The following is a 12,771-nucleotide window of genomic DNA, read 5'->3' on the forward strand; positions in this document are numbered from 1 at the left end:
AGGGAGAAAAACACCAAACGCTGGGGGCTGTATGTATGTGTGTGTGTGTGTGTGTGTGCACTGCACTGGCATGTTGACGGGGGCTGAGTAAATAATATGCAATTTTCCTTCTGGAGTGAGGAAACAGAAATGGGGCTGGACATCGCTGAGAGAGAGAGAGAGTTTGAGCATTAATAATGGGTTTGTGTAAGACTCACGCGAGAGCGAGAGAACAAGACAGAGAGCGAGAGAACAAGACAGAGAGCGAGAGGGTCTCTCCGTCTCTGGGTCTCTCCGTCTCTGGGTCTCTCCGTCTCTGGGTCGCTCCGTCTCTGGGTCTCTCAGTCTCTGAGTCTCTGGGTCTCTCAGTCTCTGGGTCTCTCCGTCTCTGGGTCCCTCCGTCTCAGAGACCCAGAGAGACGGAAGCGACGGGCATACCAAAGAGACACACAGAGAGCACAGAGAGCCAGGCTCAGAGAGCCAGGCTCGGAGAGCCAGGCACGGAGAGGCCGGAGAGCCAGGCACGGAGAGACCGGAGAGCCAGGCACGGAGGGACCGGAGAGCCAGGCACGGAGGGACCGGAGAGCCAGGTACGGAGAGACCGGAGAGCCAGGCACGGAGAGACCGGAGAGCCAGGCACGGAGAGCCAGGCACGGAGAGCCAGGCACGGAGAGCCAGGCACGGAGAGCCAGGCTCGGAGAGCCAGGCACGGAGAGCCAGGCTCGGAGAGCCAGGCACGGAGAGCCAGGCTCGGAGAGCCAGGCACGGAGAGCCAGGCTCGGAGAGCCAGGCACGGAGAGCCAGGCTCGGAGAGCCAGGCACGGAGAGCCAGGCTCGGAGAGCCAGGCACGGAGAGCCAGGCTCGGAGAGCCAGGCACGGAGAGCCAGGCTCGGAGAGCCAGGCACGGAGAGACCGGAGAGCCAGGCACGGAGAGACCGGAGAGCCAGGCACGGAGAGACCGGAGAGCCAGGCACGGAGAGCCAGGCACGGAGAGTCAGGCACGGAGAGTCAAGCCAGGCACGGAGAGCACGGAGAGCCAGGCTCGGAGAGCCAGGCACGGAGAGCCAGGCACGGAGAGCACGGAGAGCCAGGCACGGAGAGCACGGAGAGCCAGGCACGGAGAGCCAAGCCAGGCACGGAGAGCACGGAGAGCCAAGCCAGGCACGGAGAGCACGGAGAGCCAAGCCAGGCACGGAGAGCCAGGCACGGAGAGCCAGGCACGGAGAGCCAGGCACGGAGAGCCAGGCACGGAGAGCCAGGCACGGAGAGCCAGGCACGGAGAGCCAGGCACGGAGAGCCAGGCACGGAGAGCCAGGCACGGAGAGCCAGGCACGGAGAGCCAGGCACGGAGAGACCGGAGAGCCAGGCACGGAGAGACCGGAGAGCCAGGCACGGAGAGACCGGAGAGCCAGGCACGGAGAGACCGGAGAGCCAGGCACGGAGAGACCGGAGAGCCAGGCACGGAGAGTCAGGCACGGAGAGTCAGGCACGGAGAGACCGGAGAGCCAGGCACGGAGAGCCAGGCACGGAGAGCCAGGCACGGAGAGCCAGGCACGGAGAGTCAGGCACGGAGAGACCGGAGAGCCAGGCACGGAGAGCCAGGCACGGAGAGCCAGGCACGGAGAGCCAGGCACGGAGAGCCAAGCACGGAGAGCACGGAGAGCCAGGCACGGAGAGCCAAGCCAGGCACGGAGAGCACGGAGAGCCAAGCCAGGCACGGAGAGCACGGAGAGCCAAGCCAGGCACGGAGAGCCAGGCACGGAGAGCCAGGCACGGAGAGCCAGGCACGGAGAGCCAGGCACAGAGAGCCAGGCACGGAGAGCCAGGCACGGAGAGACCGGAGGGTCAGGCACAGAGGGTCAGGCACGGAGGTTCAGGCACGGAGAGACCGGAGAGTCAGGCACGGAGAGTCAGGCACGGAGAGTCGGGCGCGGAGAGTCGGGCGCGGAGAGTCGGGCACGGAGAGCCAGGCACGGAGAGCCAGGCACGGAGAGACCGGAGAGCCAGGCACGGAGAGACCGGAGAGCCAGGCACGGAGAGACCGGAGAGCCAGGCACGGAGAGACCGGAGAGCCAGGCACGGAGAGACCGGAGAGCCAGGCACGGAGAGCCAGGCACGGAGAGTCAGGCACGGAGAGACCGGAGAGCCAGGCACGGAGAGCCAGGCACGGAGAGCCAGGCACGGAGAGCCAGGCACGGAGAGCCAAGCACGGAGAGCACGGAGAGCCAGGCACGGAGAGCCAAGCCAGGCACGGAGAGCACGGAGAGCCAAGCCAGGCACGGAGAGCACGGAGAGCCAAGCCAGGCACGGAGAGCCAGGCACGGAGAGCCAGGCACGGAGAGCCAGGCACGGAGAGCCAGGCACGGAGAGCCAGGCACGGAGAGCCAGGCACGGAGAGCCAGGCACGGAGAGCCAGGCACAGAGAGCCAGGCACGGAGAGCCAGGCACGGAGAGACCGGAGGGTCAGGCACAGAGGGTCAGGCACGGAGGTTCAGGCACGGAGAGACCGGAGAGTCAGGCACGGAGAGTCAGGCACGGAGAGTCGGGCACGAAGAGTCGGGCGCGGAGAGTCGGGCACGGAGAGTCGGGCGCGGAGAGTCTGGCGCGGAGAGTCTGGCGCAGAGAGTCTGGCGCGGAGAGTCTGGCGCGGAGAGACTGGCGCGGAGAGTCTGGCACGGAGAGTCGGGCACGGAGAGACCGGAGAGTCGGGCACGGAGAGACCGGAGAGTCGGGCACGGAGAGTCTGGCACAGAGAGACCGTAGAGTCAGGCACGGAGAGTCAGGCACGGAGAGTCAGGCACGGAGAGTCAGGCACGGAGAGTCAGGCACGGAGAGTCAGGCACGGAGAGTCAGGCACGGAGAGTCAGGCACGGAGAGTCAGGCACGGAGAGTCGGGCACAGAGAGACTGTAGAGTCAGGCACGGAGAGTCGGGCACGGAGAGTCGGGCACGGAGAGTCGGGCACAGAGAGACCGTAGAGTCAGGCACGGAGAGTCAGGCACGGAGAGTCGGGCACGGAGAGTCGGGCACGGAGAGTCGGGCACGGAGAGTCGGGCACGGAGAGTCGGGCACGGAGAGTCGGGCACGGAGAGTCGGGCACGGAGAGTCGGGCACGGAGAGTCGGGCACGGAGAGTCGGGCACGGAGAGTCGGGCACGGAGAGTCGGGCACGGAGAGTCGGGCACGGAGAGTCGGGCACGGAGAGTCGGGCACGGAGAGTCGGGCACGGAGAGTCGGGCACGGAGAGTCGGGCACGGAGAGTCGGGCACGGAGAGTCGGGCACGGAGAGTCGGGCACGGAGAGACCGTAGAGTCAGGCACGGAGAGACCGTAGAGTCGGGCACGGAGAGTCGGGCACGGAGAGTCGGGCACGGAGAGTCGGGCACGGAGAGTCGGGCACGGAGAGTCGGGCACGGAGAGTCGGGCACGGAGAGTCGGGCACGGAGAGTCGGGCACGGAGAGTCGGGCACGGAGAGTCGGGCACGGAGAGTCGGGCACGGAGAGTCGGGCACGGAGAGTCGGGCACGGAGAGTCGGGCACGGAGAGTCGGGCACAGAGAGACCGTAGAGTCAGGCACGGAGAGTCAGGCACGGAGAGTCAGGCACGGAGAGTCAGGCACGGAGAGTCAGGCACGGAGAGTCAGGCACGGAGAGTCTGGCACGGAGAGTCGGGCACGGAGAGTCTGGCACGGAGAGACCGGAGAGTCGGGCACGGAGAGTAGGGCACGGAGAGTCGGGCACAGAGAGTCGGGCACAGAGAGACCGTAGAGTCAGGCACGGAGAGACCGTAGAGTCGGGCACGGAGAGTCGGGCACGGAGAGTCGGGCACGGAGAGTCGGGCACGGAGAGTCGGGCACGGAGAGTCGGGCACGGAGAGTCGGGCACGGAGAGTCGGGCACGGAGAGTCGGGCACGGAGAGTCGGGCACGGAGAGTCGGGCACGGAGAGTCGGGCACGTAGAGTCAGGCACGGAGAGTCGGGCACAGAGAGACCGTAGAGTCAGGCACGGAGAGTCAGGCACGGAGAGTCAGGCACGGAGAGTCAGGCACGGAGAGTCAGGCACGGAGAGTCTGGCACGGAGAGTCAGGCACGGAGAGTCGGGCACGGAGAGTCTGGCACGGAGAGACCGGAGAGTCGGGCACGGAGAGTAGGGCACGGAGAGTCGGGCACAGAGAGTCGGGCACGGAGAGTCAGGCACGGAGAGTCGGGCACAGAGAGACCGTAGAGTCAGGCACGGAGAGTCAGGCACGGAGAGTCGGGCACGGAGAGTCGGGCACGGGGAGTCGGGCACGGGGAGTCGGGCACGGAGAGTCGGGCACGGAGAGTCGGGCACGGAGAGTCGGGCACGGAGAGTCGGGCACGGAGAGTCGGGCACGGAGAGTCAGGCACGGAGAGTCGGGCACGGAGAGTAGGGCACGGAGAGTCGGGCACAGAGAGACCGTAGAGTCAGGCACGGAGAGACCGTAGAGTCAGGCACGGAGAGTCAGGCACAGAGAGACCGGAGAGTCGGGCACGGAGAGTCGGGCACGGAGAGTCGGGCACGGAGAGTCGGGCACGGAGAGTCGGGCACGGAGAGACCGTAGAGTCAGGCACGGAGAGTCAGGCACGGAGAGTCAGGCACGGAGAGTCAGGCACGGAGAGTCTGGCACGGAGAGACCGGAGAGTCGGGCACGGAGAGTAGTGCACGGAGAGTCGGGCACAGAGAGACCGTAGAGTCAGGCACGGAGAGTCAGGCACGGAGAGTCAGGCACAGAGAGACCGGAGAGTCGGGCACGGAGAGTCGGGCACGGAGAGTCGGGCACGGAGAGTCGGGCACGGAGAGTCAGGCACGGAGAGTCAGGCACAGAGAGACCGTAGAGTCAGGCACGGAGAGTCGGGCACGGAGAGTCAGGCACGGAGGGTCAGGCACGGAGGGTCAGGCACGAAGGGTCAGGCACGGAGAGTCAGGCACGGAGACACCGTAGAGTCAGGCACGGAGAGTCAGGTACGGAGGTTCAGGCACGGAGAGTCAGGCACAGAGAGACCATAGAGTCAGGCACAGAGAGACCGTAGAGTCAGGCACGGAGAGTCAGGCACGGAGAGTCAGGCACGGAGAGTCAGGCACAGAGAGACCGTAGAGTCAGGCACGGAGGTTCAGGCACGGAGAGTCAGGCACAGAGAGACCGTAGAGTCAGGCACGGAGAGACCGTAGAGTCAGGCACGGAGAGTCAGGCACGGAGGTTCAGGCACAGAGAGACCGTAGAGTCAGGCACGGAGAGTCAGGCACGGAGAGTCAGGCACAGCGAGACCGTAGAGTCAGGCACGGAGGTTCAGGCACGTAGAGAGAGGCACGGAGGTTCAGGCACGGAGGTTCAGGCACGGAGGTTCAGGCACGGAGGTTCAGGCACGGAGGTTCAGGCACGGTGAGTCAGGCACAGAGAGACCGTAGAGTCAGGTACGGAGGTTCAGGCACGGAGAGTCAGGCACGGAGAGACCGTAGAGTCAGGCACGGAGAGACCGTAGAGTCAGGCACGGAGAGTCAGGCACGGAGGTTCAGGCACAGAGAGACCGTAGAGTCAGGCACGGAGAGACTGGAGGAGACCGAGATGGAGAGAGGGGGAAACATGGAGACAGACAAATACCCCTAATGTGACATTTAATGGTGGATTTGGTAGATATAAAGAGCCAGTCATTCACTGCACTCTGGGAAAAGAGTTCACACATCAATAAATAACAATGGGCATCTGACGTTTGCCATTTCAGAACCCACAAAGTTTTTTTTAATGAATGGAGGAAGTTATTACATGTTATATTAATAGCGTTTCTCTTATTTCTCTTAGTGAAGGTCTTTAAAATGTGTTTTCAGCAGGTATAGGCAAGAACCAAAAAGACTTGATTATCCCAGTCTGTTTTCTAAGACACTGCATGTTATATAGACATTGGAGCACGAAAGACTGTCCCTCACCTCAAAATAAGTGTAGACAGACTCTCTCCTTGCGGTTTAGCAACCGTCTATAGTGCGTGTTCACCAAACATACATTGTGCTTTAACAAAGAACTCTCCTTACAAAGCCAGATCAACACAGAACACACCCAGAAGGCCTCTGTCTACATGGATTAACAGGAAAAAGGCTGATCTGGGAGGGGTGAGCTAGCTAGCGTGTTATTGAGTGAAATCATGCTGAAACTGCCCCTCGGAGCAAAATAGCTGTGTGTGTGTGTGTGTGTGTGTGTGTGTGTGTGTGTGTGTGTGTGTGTGTGTGTGTGTGTGTGTGTGTGTGTGTGTGTGTGTGTGTGTGTGTGTGTGTGTGTGTGTGTGTGTGTGTGTGTGTGTGTGTGTGTGCCTACCTACCTACCTGTAGATAGCCGTGGTCGTGTCCTCAGCATCTCAACAGCAGCCTGCCTCTTCCATATCCTCAATCCCACGACCTCTCCTCATCCCTTCATCATACACACACACACACACACACCACTAACCTAAGGGAGAACACAACACACACACACACCATTGCGTGAGCCTAGCCCTATTAATGTTTGTCGGTCCAGGTGAATGCGCTTGTTAGCGCTCTGAGGCTAAGCATGGCTATGCGCTCGAGTAAACTCCAAACCCACAGCCTACACATAGTCTACACCACAGGAGGTTGGTAGCACCTTCATTGGGGAGGATGGGCTCGTGGTAAAGGCTGGAGTGGAATTTGTGAAATGGGATCACATACTTCAAACACAGGGTTTCCATGCGTTTGATCCCATTCCATACTCTCTGATCCATCTGTTATTATGAGCCGTCCTCCCCTCAGGAGCCTCCACCGGTTTACACACATAGTGACGGACAGTGTATAAATATGAGCGTGCAGGTATCATTTGTACATAAGAACTGCATGGTGCCACACACACACACAGATGTAAATGGGCTGCGTTTCAGCTGAGGCAGGGATAATCTATCTAGTATTGTGTCTAAGAGCTGTCAAGACTACAGGTGAGATCTAGCCGGGAGGACCACACACACACACACACACACACAAATAATGTCCACCCTATGTTTCCCTCTCTACTCTCAGTGGGGACTGTGTGTGAGATATACATATTTTCTTTAGATACAGAATATTATTGTTCAGATGTATGTGGGTATGGAATGCATTGGCGTGTGGCTTTCCACGTTTAATGAGTGCCTCTGCTCGTATGTGTGTGTGTGTGTGAGCGAGAGAGAGAGACCCTTCTTGTTCACAGCTGTTCCAGAGCCACTCAGCTGCGCTGTGAGTCACTTAGATGATTGAATACACCTCTGTCACACATCACTCTGCACTTAGACACTGTACTCAGCCTGCACTTAGACAGAGAGAGGAGAGACACACAAACACAGAAACTATGTCAGGCCTGACCCAGGATGGAGGGAGGTAGGGATGATCTATAAGGGGTATTAATACACAATATATTATGTCTTGTGTGGCTTTAAATGTGAAGCGAGAAGTATGATGCTCATTTACATATCGATATATTCATGAGAAAAGGCGAGCGAGAGGCAGCGACATGTTTGTTTGATCAAGTAAAGAGTATACTGTGTGTCTTGTGTTTGTGGGGGAGAGAAACCCATAGTCCCGTCTGTATACTGTGTGTCTTGTGTTTGTGGGGGGGAGAAACCCATAGTCCCGTCTGTATACTGTGTGTCTTGTGTTTGTGGGGGGAGAAACCCATAGTCCCGTCTGTATACTGTGTGTCTTGTGGTTGTGGGGGAGAAACCCATAGTCCCGTCTGTATACTGTGTGTCTTGTGTTTGTGGGGGGAGAAACCCATAGTCCCGTCTGTATACTGTGTGTCTTGTGTTTGTGGGGGAGAAACCCATAGTCCCGTCTGTATACTGTGTGTCTTGTGTTTGTGGGGGGAGAAACCCATAGTCCCGTCTGTATACTGTGTGTCTTGTGTTTGTGGGGGAGAGAAACCCATAGTCCCGTCTGTATACTGTGTGTCTTGTGTTTGTGGGGGAGAGAAACCCATAGTCCCGTCTGTATACTGTGTGTCTTGTGTTTGTGGGGGAGAGAAACCCATAGTCCCGTCTGTATACTGTGTGTCTTGTGTTTGTGGGGGAGAAACCCATAGTCCCGTCTGTATACTGTGTGTCTTGTGTTTGTGGGGGAGAGAAACCCATAGTCCCGTCTGTATACTGTGTGTCTTGTGTTTGTGGGGGGAGAAACCCATAGTCCCGTCTGTATACTGTGTGTCTTGTGTTTGTGGGGGAGAAACCCATAGTCCCGTCTGTATACTGTGTGTCTTGTGTTTGTGGGGGGAGAAACCCATAGTCCCGTCTGTATACTGTGTGTCTTGTGTTTGTGGGGGGAGAAACCCATAGTCCCGTCTGTATACTGTGTGTCTTGTGTTTGTGGGGGAGAAACCCATAGTCCCGTCTGTATACTGTGTGTCTTGTGTTTGTGGGGGAGAAACCCATAGTCCCGTCTGTATACTGTGTGTCTTGTGTTTGTGGGGGGAGAAACCCATAGTCCCGTCTGTATACTGTGTGTCTTGTGTTTGTGGGGAGAGAAACCCATAGTCCCGTCTGTATACTGTGTGTCTTGTGTTTGTGGGGGAGAGAAACCCATAGTCCCGTCTGTATACTGTGTGTCTTGTGTTTGTGGGGGAGAAACCCATAGTCCCGTCTGTATACTGTGTGTCTTGTGTTTGTGGGGGAGAAACCCATAGTCCCGTCTGTATACTGTGTGTCTTGTGTTTGTGGGGGAGAGAAACCCATAGTCCCGTCTGTATACTGTGTGTCTTGTGTTTGTGGGGAGAGAAACCCATAGTCCCGTCTGTATACTGTGTGTCTTGTGTTTGTGGGGGAGAGAAACCCATAGTCCCGTCTGTATACTGTGTGTCTTGTGTTTGTGGGGGGAGAAACCCATAGTCCCGTCTGTATACTGTGTGTCTTGTGTTTGTGGGGGGAGAAACCCATAGTCCCGTCTGTATACTGTGTGTCTTGTGTTTGTGGGGGAGAGAAACCCATAGTCCCGTCTGTATACTGTGTGTCTTGTGTTTGTGGGGGAGAAAACCCATAGTCCCGTCTGTATACTGTGTGTCTTGTGTTTGTGGGGGAGAGAAACCCATAGTCCCGTCTGTATACTGTGTGTCTTGTGTTTGTGGGGGAGAAACCCATAGTCCCGTCTGTATACTGTGTGTCTTGTGTTTGTGGGGGGAGAAACCCATAGTCCCGTCTGTATACTGTGTGTCTTGTGTTTGTGGGGGGAGAAACCCATAGTCCCGTCTGTATACTGTGTGTCTTGTGTTTGTGGGGAGAGAAACCCATAGTCCCGTCTGTATACTGTGTGTCTTGTGTTTGTGGGGGAGAAAACCCATAGTCCCGTCTGTATACTGTGTGTCTTGTGTTTGTGGGGGGAGAAACCCATAGTCCCGTCTGTATACTGTGTGTCTTGTGTTTGTGGGGGAGAAACCCATAGTCCCGTCTGTATACTGTGTGTCTTGTGTTTGTGGGGGGAGAAACCCATAGTCCCGTCTGTATACTGTGTGTCTTGTGTTTGTGGGGGAGAAACCCATAGTCCCGTCTGTATACTGTGTGTCTTGTGTTTGTGGGGGAGAGAAACCCATAGTCCCGTCTGTATACTGTGTGTCTTGTGTTTGTGGGGGGAGAAACCCATAGTCCCGTCTGTATACTGTGTGTCTTGTGTTTGTGGGGGAGAGAAACCCATAGTCCCGTCTGTATACTGTGTGTCTTGTGTTTGTGGGGGAGAAAACCCATAGTCCCGTCTGTATACTGTGTGTCTTGTGTTTGTGGGGGAGAGAAACCCATAGTCCCGTCTGTATACTGTGTGTCTTGTGTTTGTGGGGGAGAGAAACCCATAGTCCCGTCTGTATACTGTGTGTCTTGTGTTTGTGGGGGAAAGAAACCCATAGTCCCGTCTGTATACTGTGTGTCTTGTGTTTGTGGGGGAGAGAAACCCATAGTCCCGTCTGTATACTGTGTGTCTTGTGTTTGTGGGGGAGAGAAACCCATAGTCCCGTCTGTATACTGTGTGTCTTGTGTTTGTGGGGGAGAGAAACCCATAGTCCCGTCTGTATACTGTGTGTCTTGTGTTTGTGGGGGAGAAACCCATAGTCCCGTCTGTATACTGTGTGTCTTGTGTTTGTGGGGGGGAGAAACCCATAGTCCCGTCTGTATACTGTGTGTCTTGTGTTTGTGGGGGAGAGAAACCCATAGTCCCGTCTGTATACTGTGTGTCTTGTGTTTGTGGGGGAGAGAAACCCATAGTCCCGTCTGTATACTGTGTGTCTTGTGTTTGTGGGGGAGAGAAACCCATAGTCCCGTCTGTATACTGTGTGTCTTGTGTTTGTGGGGAGAGAAACCCATAGTCCCGTCTGTATACTGTGTGTCTTGTGTTTGTGGGGAGAGAAACCCATAGTCCCGTCTGTATACTGTGTGTCTTGTGTTTGTGGGGGAGAGAAACCCATAGTCCCGTCTGTATACTGTGTGTCTTGTGTTTGTGGGGGAGAGAAACCCATAGTCCCGTCTGTATACTGTGTGTCTTGTGTTTGTGGGGGGAGAAACCCATAGTCCCGTCTGTATACTGTGTGTCTTGTGTTTGTGGGGGGAGAAACCCATAGTCCCGTCTGTATACTGTGTGTCTTGTGTTTGTGGGGGAGAAACCCATAGTCCCGTCTGTATACTGTGTGTCTTGTGTTTGTGGGGGAGAAACCCATAGTCCCGTCTGTATACTGTGTGTCTTGTGTTTGTGGGGGAGAGAAACCCATAGTCCCGTCTGTATACTGTGTGTCTTGTGTTTGTGGGGAGAGAAACCCATAGTCCCGTCTGTATACTGTGTGTCTTGTGTTTGTGGGGGAGAGAAACCCATAGTCCCGTCTGTATACTGTGTGTCTTGTGTTTGTGGGGGAGAGAAACCCATAGTCCCGTCTGTATACTGTGTGTCTTGTGTTTGTGGGGGAGAGAAACCCATAGTCCCGTCTGTATACTGTGTGTCTTGTGTTTGTGGGGGGAGAAACCCATAGTCCCGTCTGTATACTGTGTGTCTTGTGTTTGTGGGGGGGAGAAACCCATAGTCCCGTCTGTATACTGTGTGTCTTGTGTTTGTGGGGGAGAGAAACCCATAGTCCCGTCTGTATACTGTGTGTCTTGTGTTTGTGGGGGAAAGAAACCCATAGTCCCGTCTGTATACTGTGTGTCTTGTGTTTGTGGGGGAAAGAAACCCATAGTCCCATCTGTATACTGTGTGTCTTGTGTTTGTGGGGGAGAGAAACCCATAGTCCCGTCTGTATACTGTGTGTCTTGTGTTTGTGGGGGAGAGAAACCCATAGTCCCGTCTGTATACTGTGTGTCTTGTGTTTGTGGGGGGGAGAAACCCATAGTCCCGTCTGTATACTGTGTGTCTTGTGTTTGTGGGCGAGAGAAACCCATAGTCCCGTCTGTATACTGTGTGTCTTGTGTTTGTGGGGAGAGAAACCCATAGTCCCGTCTGTATACTGTGTGTTTTGTGTTTGTGGGGGAGAGAAACCCATAGTCCCGTCTGTATACTGTGTGTCTTGTGTTTGTGGGGGAGAGAAACCCATAGTCCCGTCTGTATACTGTGTGTCTTGTGTTTGTGGGCGAGAGAAACCCATAGTCCCGTCTGTATACTGTGTGTCTTGTGTTTGTGGGGGAGAGAAACCCATAGTCCCGTCTGTATACTGTGTGTTTTGTGTTTGTGGGGGAGAGAAACCCATAGTCCCGTCTGTATACTGTGTGTCTTGTGTTTGTGGGGGAGAGAAACCCATAGTCCCGTCTGTATACTGTGTGTCTTGTGTTTGTGGGGAGAGAAACCCATAGTCCCGTCTGTATACTGTGTGTCTTGTGTTTGTGGGCGAGAGAAACCCATAGTCCCGTCTGTATACTGTGTGTCTTGTGTTTGTGGGCGAGAGAAACCCATAGTCCCGTCTGTATACTGTGTGTCTTGTGTTTGTGGGCGAGAGAAACCCATAGTCCCGTCTGTATACTGTGTGTCTTGTGTTTGTGGGCGAGAGAAACCCATAGTCCCGTCTGTATACTGTGTGTTTTGTGTTTGTGGGGGAGAGAAACCCATAGTTCCGTCTGTATACTGTGTTAACAGCAGGCACACAAACCAAATGTCAACAACACACTCTCCTCTCTTTTCCTTCTTCTCTCTTCTCCTCTACTCTTTCCATTCCTCTCCTCTCTGGTAAGATTCATTGAGGACGATAGAGCCAGATGTCAGAGAGATGCTAAGGCTGGCTGTACGATCCTTCCAGAGTGGTCATAACGCTGAGCTAGAGGTCAATGGCTCAAATTCTGTGTACTGTGGTGTCTACGGACATTGTCGTCTCGGGTTGTTTACAACGTTTAGCTCTGACAGAGACAAGAGTCCCATGGGGGTTCTGGACGTCTCTCACGCACACGCACACACACACATTGCACACTCTAGTCACTACTACAACCTATGTCAGAGCAGACCACCTGTCTCCACACACACACACACACACATCTAGACACACACACACACACACACACACACACACACACACACACACACACACACACACACACACACACACACACACACACACACACACACACACACACACACACACACACACACACACACACACACACACACACACACACACACACACACACACACACACACACACGTGTTCTGACTTAGAGCCAGCTGTAGAGATCTCTGTCAACCTCTCTCTCTCTCTTTCTCTCTCCAACCTTACACTGACACAGCTGATCCCAAAGTTTACTGCAAACTTCCTTCCTTCTTCCAAATGAGATATTGTCTTTCCCCCTTCCTTTCGATATT

General features: G+C 55.9%; 1 protein-coding gene across 6 annotated transcripts in view; it reads left to right on the plus strand.

Annotated features, from left to right (window-relative positions):
* The window catches only part of LOC123991008 (kelch-like protein 29), a 351,069-nt gene that overhangs the window by 258,519 nt on the left and 79,779 nt on the right, over positions 1 to 12,771 (plus strand). The window lies entirely within an intron of this gene.

This window comes from Oncorhynchus gorbuscha, linkage group LG12 (genome assembly GCF_021184085.1).
Source record: "Oncorhynchus gorbuscha isolate QuinsamMale2020 ecotype Even-year linkage group LG12, OgorEven_v1.0, whole genome shotgun sequence".
In the NCBI taxonomy this organism is placed as follows: domain Eukaryota; kingdom Metazoa; phylum Chordata; class Actinopteri; order Salmoniformes; family Salmonidae; genus Oncorhynchus; species Oncorhynchus gorbuscha.